General features: G+C 33.7%; 1 long non-coding RNA gene across 1 annotated transcript; it reads left to right on the forward strand.

Moving 5' to 3' along the window:
- Window positions 1-280: 280 nt before the first annotated feature.
- Window positions 281-5,491, forward strand: LOC132123469 (uncharacterized). Its single transcript, XR_009426517.1, has 5 exons — window positions 281-535; window positions 1,935-2,010; window positions 2,289-2,405; window positions 4,483-4,544; window positions 4,793-5,491. It is a non-coding gene; the product is annotated as an uncharacterized LOC132123469 (long non-coding RNA).
- The last annotated feature ends 1,540 nt before the right edge of the window (window positions 5,492-7,031 follow it).

Here is a 7,031-nt window from a genome sequence, read left to right on the forward strand (position 1 = left end):
TCTAGTTATGACACACTTCAGCTTTTTGAGGCAAAAATGTTCTTCATCTTTGAAATTGGACTTTACTGACAGATATGAGATTGTCCAAAATGTTTTAGTTATCTTAAACAGTCTAAGTTTGTCATGATAGCTAAATGAATGGTTTAATATTACACTGCTCAAATTTGTTGTTGGCTATGACATTCAGTTATTACAATAAATTGCATAATCATTGTTTTCCCCATACTAAATGGTAATTATAAATATTCATGTCTGTTTGCCTGCTTTTCTATTGATGCTCCAAACATGAATATTGTACATAACATGACAGCTTTAACTCAGTGGAATTGGGAGATTCCAGTCTATCTAACCTGCAGTGCAGATGCATATCCTCCCGTCACTGACTACAAATGGTACAGAGAGGAGGACAACACCACGGTACTATCAGAAGAGCAGAACTTCACTGTTTGGCCTCAGAACCCAGGAATGTATTACTGTACAGCAGACAATGCTATCGGAAAATCACAATCCAAAAGCATCAAGTTATTTATCAGCAGTGAGTATGAAATAACATTTAATCAGATAACTGAAATTATGAAATGATGTTATTTAATTTGCACATTTTATGCTTCATACATTTTGCATCACTTCACTTATACAGCTCCTTTAAAGGTCCCGTTCTTCATGATCCCATGTTTTAAACTTTAGTTAGTCTGTAATGTTGTTGTTAGAGTATAAATAATATCTGTAAAATTCTAAAGCTCAAAGTTCAATGCCAAGCAAGATATTTTATGCAACAGAATTCGCCTACATCGAACGACCAGTTTGGACTACATCTATTGTTGCCACCCGTCCCTTAAAATACGGAATTGTCCCGTATATGAGACTAAAATAGCGTGTCCCGTTTTGAATCAATACGGGACGGGGTTTGTCCCGTATTTTCGGAGTTGTCTTCAATGCAGCATCTCATGATGATCATCCCACTGGCATTCTGTGAAGACTCGTCCTATTCTGCCCCTGACTGGGTAATACTCGCTGCCATCGTTTGATTGATTGGTTTGTTTCAGGTTTACGGCCAATCAAAGTCAGTGGAGGGCGGGTCTCTTGGCAGAGAGTCGATTTTAAAGAATGGCGGAGGCTGCTCCAGATACCACCCACCCCCTCACCCCCGATTTGTTTATTACGGTTAAGGTGTACAGTCAGACACATAAGCATTATTTTAATAAGAGATAAGATAGATATATTTAATAATAAAAATATAGTGTCTATAAGTGAAGCAAATAAACAACTAATTTAAATGATTGCATTATTCAATAGGCTACTGTAGAATTAACAATAGACTATATAAAATAGATTAACTTACCAATAATAATAATAATAAAAAAATTGTGTGTTTTACATGAATTTAGAAATGTTTGTAGATCGGTTATTTATTATGTGGTTTCACTGTTTGGATGGTGTTACTGTCTGCAAACAATGAAATATTTTATCCAAAATCTGTGTTCACGCCACCTTATACAATTACTAAATTTCATTAGCAATTAATATTTTTATGAAAAAATGTTTTAAGTTGTGATTTACCACCACTGGCACGTCATCGGACCTGTGGTCATCGTGGCCCCGAGGGGTGTCCCCGCCCCCAGGCGTCCCTTATTTCTCAGTATTGAAGGTGGCAACCCTCTACATCCCTCTACTTCCTTCATTAATGACGTCACTAAAACAGATGAATTGTGTGAAAAATACTATGTTTTTTTATGTTATATTGCACACTGTAAACACAATCAAAGCTTCAAAAAAGCATGAAAAAACGGGACCTTTAAATAATTTCATAGACTGCTAGACTGTTAATGATAATTTATTAAATTTTTAATCCCAATTATCACAGCCAAATTCAGATTTACAATTTGATGCAATACTGTCTTTGAATCATCTGTTTTCTAACTCTCTCAATTTAGGCAACTTTCTCATGCTCTATTACATCATCTTTCTCCTGCTGATTCTCACTGGTGCGACCATCTTCCTGATACACAGGTATAGGTCCTCTTTTATTGTTTTCTTTCAAAGCATTACTTTTAAATACTCATACAAAATTTGCAAAGTTATTTTTGAGTTTAATGAATCTGATGGGTCATGTGCAACTAAGAACCACATCTAAGTGAAAGAAATACATGATCCAGCTCGTCATTTATTAAATGTATTGTCCCTGTGAAGCAGCAGCTCTATTTGGCGAATTTAGTGTGTGGCCATTATTATTTTCCTCTAAATTAAATTTTTTATAAAATTTTCATATTATTATTTTAATTTTGCAGGTTAATCATCAAGGAAAGATTTGATCAACAAAGTGAAACAGATCCTTTCTACCTTTTCCAGTTCCCATCCGAAACTACTACTACTGTATATTACTATGGAACTGTCAGCAAAAATAGGTATTTTAATTTATTCAATATGTAGCTATTTATACATGTAAGTGGTATTTTTTTTGAATTCTCTTAATATAAAAGTACCCATTATCACACCTCAACAATCACAAAAGAACAGATAAGATCTTAAAGGGATCATTAACTTATGCCGTTGAGCACATGAATGCAGTGATCTCATAATTTGAAACTAGAGTTTTGCACTTTCACAAATTCTTCCATCACAACTAACAATGCTAACAAAATGTAAATAAGAGATTTATTGTGCAGTGTAGACTGCGTCACTGAATATAAACTTGCACCTTGTAATTGACAGCCTTAAGATTAGGCATTAGAATGAACACGGTTACTTGTCAGGTCCATAATCCTAGAGTAGAAGTCTGTTTGCAAAGCCTGCATCAAAACAGTACTGATTAACCAAAGAATCTACAGTGAAATGCACCGAAAAAATATATAATGCTCTACTTAGAAATCCACGTAGTTAAAAATAAATAATCACTTTCCTAGAATAAGGATTCTTTGGAAAGTAATGTTATTTTTCGTCCATTGATCGTTATATTGCTCTTCTCTCCTTCTCATCTCACTAACGCTCCAGTGGGCGGGGCCAAAGACATGATGATTTAGTAGTAGGCATTGATTTTATTCTGCAGAGGCGGGGTTTTGTTACACTATTACGTCATAATAAAATGACAAAATCTGAAAGTCATTTTCTGAGTTTGGTTTCAATAAAAGCTGTTTTTGGACTAACAAAGACTTTATAGTACAATGACCTCTCACATATCAAAACATTAAGAAAAATTATATATAAATTCATGACCTCTTTAAGGATCCATTACTGCTAAGGCCCAGGACTGCGTTTCCCAAAAGCATTGTAAGCCTAAGTACATCATAGACCCATTGCCACCAATGGAGCTACGATTAATTTAGGCCTACGATGCTTTTGGGAAACGCAGCCCAGATCATTCTGGATCGCTTCCATTTAGCAATAAATGGACTAATCTGGTCCATAGCAGGGGTTTGTAAATTGCACAAATATACAAATTAAACAATGTTTAAGTTTTTTGTCAAGTTTGTAATTGTCCAGGTACAGAAACTGAATAATCAAATGTAAATAGCATTGCATAATCTTCACCTTATAAATTAAATATAGATTAATAATTTTAAAAACTACAAAGTAAAGAACAGTGAGTGATTTTCTCCCATTTAATTTCTTGGATGAACATTAAGAACACTGACAGCAGCTAGTAAATTAGGTGCAGTCACTTTAAGAGACAATACATCCAATATAATGATCGACATTTTAGACAGCTTTTCATGTCTTTTTGTGTTTCAAACTGGCCAAGGTTTATTTATTCGTTCAGGAACGGGAGAAAGTGAATAAGAGTACGTTTGGTATTTGCGTGGCTCTCCGTGTGCGCACCGCACTCTCACGCCAACACTCAGTTGAGTTTTTCGGTGTCTTGAGTATGAATGTTTTAAAATGTTTAAACTGGCAAGACTTAAAACACATGCAATTGAAAAGCTTTCATGACGATGAGCAGGTCGTCTTTTTATGCTGGCCTTTGGCAGTCAGTTAAAATTTTAGGGGGCCCCTTTAATCGTCATCACCTTTCAACCCACTAGTTATGGCCCTGGGTCTAATGATCTTATTCCTGGTCCTCATTTACTTGAATGAACAATATACATCACTAAATATTTTATTTGTATTTTTAATTTCAATTCTAAAACATAATTTGTTAGAATAAATTGTTAGAAAATGCATTCAGGATTGATTCACATACCATTTATTTTATTCCTAAAATGGGAATGCTAATTAAAATGGTCCATCTTGATATTGATAATAAATGATATCTACTTATTGTATTCATTTTAATCTATGAGCTTCCACATGCTGCTTTCATGATGCTCTTATTTGTGTTTTTATAAAGTTTGTCAGATACAGTACATTAACTTCTCTGAAAAGTTCAGTTTTCTGTTTTAAGTCAATCATTAATTTGTGATGTACTTTGAAAAGTATTTCTGGCAGCTTCTCTTTTCAATGTTGTTAATTTTACATTTATATTTATGTTTCATGGCACTTCAGCAGCAAAAAAAAAAATTACTGATGCAGAAGTCCAAACCATAGCCTCTGAAAATAAAGTGTCAAAGGTACGTGTACAGGTTACACCAACCATACAGCACAAGCTGAACAGAGTGAAAAACTCAACAGTTTAACAGATTCAGAATGGGCCTTTTTGCTTTGTTTTACCAAAGTTACATGGTCTCCATATAGGACCAAAATTTACAGTTTAACAAATATTAGAACCATGTTTTCTAAAATCTAAAAACATGATTCTGAAATTACTTCAGACTGAAATAATAACCTCTCACAATACTATAATATCTTCCTTTCCCAGAATTCCCAAAGAGAGGAACCTGATTATGAGGATGTTTGTGCTGCTTGTGCTCCGACGCCTTCATAGACTGATTCCAATACCAGTGAAAAGGAAGTGAATTATGCCACTGTCTTTGCCCACTTTGTTTTTTATGTAAATTGTTTTCTGAAATGCATTACTGTATATTTACATAGAGGCACCATTATGTAGAGTATGTCTGGCACATAGACTCACAAGGACTCTAGGAAGCCCCAAATTACCACTTTGGAATTGTATTTTTAATTGTTTATTTTATCCTATATACACAAACATATTTGAACCATAAATAATGTGGTGAATTACATTTCAAATCTGTAAACTGATAGAAAATTATTAGTGTAAGTGAACTTACTCTCATGTCACTTCAACATACTTTCATGATGTTAACAACATGAAGAACATGATGGGAAAAAATGATTTTCCAGTATCCCAAAGCAAAAATTTTAAAATGCAGTGATGCAATGGTGAAAAGGTTGAACAATGCCTTACAAATTGGTCATTTCAAAATCAGATTAAACAGAATATTGGTTGTGATGATTCCAGTATGAGACAGGTTGGGGGAAAGTAATTGGGGCAGCGTCAGTGAGAATGCCAAGCTTATTTTTGCCGTCCCAGCCATGTAAAGCATAGCTACAGATTATGACCAGTATGTAACTTGATCAAAGAAGAGAGGCAAGCTGAGGCATTACGCAAATATTTCCACATACTGACATAGACATGTGGGGGTGTGTTTAAATGAGCCGTTTAAGGGGGCGTGGCATAGTCTTAACTTTGATAAAGAATATCTGGATTTGAGACTTTGCAACTTTACAGATATTATTTAAGCACCAAGAGCTTGTAACACTCCAAAGAGAAAGGAAAAATTGAAATTGCATCATATGACCCCTTTAAGGATTTAGAGAGGATCTGTAAAGAGGAGTGGATCAAAATCTCTCCTGAGATGTGTGCAAACATGACCAACTACAAAAAATGACTTACCTCTGGGTCTGTCAACAAGGATTTCTGCACCAAGTACTAAGTCATGTTTTGCTTAAGGATCAAATGCTTATTTCACTCACTGAAAGGAAAATAAATGTCTAACCTTTATATAAGGTTTTTTTTGTGTGTGTGTGTGTGTGTGGTATTGTGTCTCTATACATTAAAATAAACAGATACCATAAAATAGCAGATCCTTAATTTCTTTGTAAGTGTACACATTTAAGTCAGCTATGGATCAAATAAATATTTCCCCACTAAGTACAGTATATGTTTCAACTGAAAGCTCTTGATAAGCTCCTTCTACTGCAAAAAGGACAAGTGAATTCATAAGGATTTTGGTTATTCGTTAGAAACCAAAAGACTTAACACTGAAAATACTAAGTCAGTTGGTGCCAAAAGGGTGTAACTGAACTTATGACACTTTAACAAAGAGAAATGTGTGGATAGCACATGAGTCAAAATGGCTGACACTACAAGTAAGCCTATAGGTCAACCACGAGAAGACAGCAGTTTGTAACTTAAGATTTATTATTAAGCTTATTTTGTGACAAAGAGCAGGATGATGATGGAGAAAATGTAAATATCCAGCATTCAGTGTCAGTGAAGTATAGCTAGCAGGTTGTAACATTTTACATTTTACATTGTACATTTTAATGGTATATCATATACTTATTTACTGCTTGGCCATAAGAGAGAGAGAAGGCAGAGAAAGGATTATTATTATTGTTCACCATAATTAGTTATGCAATTCATTCTTCAGTATCAATCAGTTGGTTTTTGCTATCATGTTTTTATTTCTTACAAACCCTAAAAAATTTGTAAAATACTGAGATTTTAGCTATTTATATTTTACAATTCCATTGTTTTTATTTATTGTTCATTTACTGACAATTAATTATAAAAATTATAATTAAACTTTTTTTGGACTACTACTTGTGTGCAATGCACATTTATCAATATTAAGCCTAAAATGTGTTTTAAATGTCACGATTGATCATATTTAAAAGTTTACCTAATGTACAGTATACTTGCAATAGTTCGACTTTTAACACAATCAAATAGTTCAGTATATCTTTAGTTGGACTTCAGCATTACTTTCCTACAATTAAAGAGCATTAAGAAAATGATTTTCTTCCAATTTAGCAGACTTTAATATGTAAATCATATGTAAATGTATTTGTAGTATACTAAGCATGAAATAAATTGTGAATTTATTTATTTAAACATATAATACATTTCTGTA

The sequence above is a fragment of the Carassius carassius genome, chromosome 41, assembly GCF_963082965.1.
Source record: "Carassius carassius chromosome 41, fCarCar2.1, whole genome shotgun sequence".
Lineage (NCBI taxonomy): Eukaryota > Metazoa > Chordata > Actinopteri > Cypriniformes > Cyprinidae > Carassius > Carassius carassius.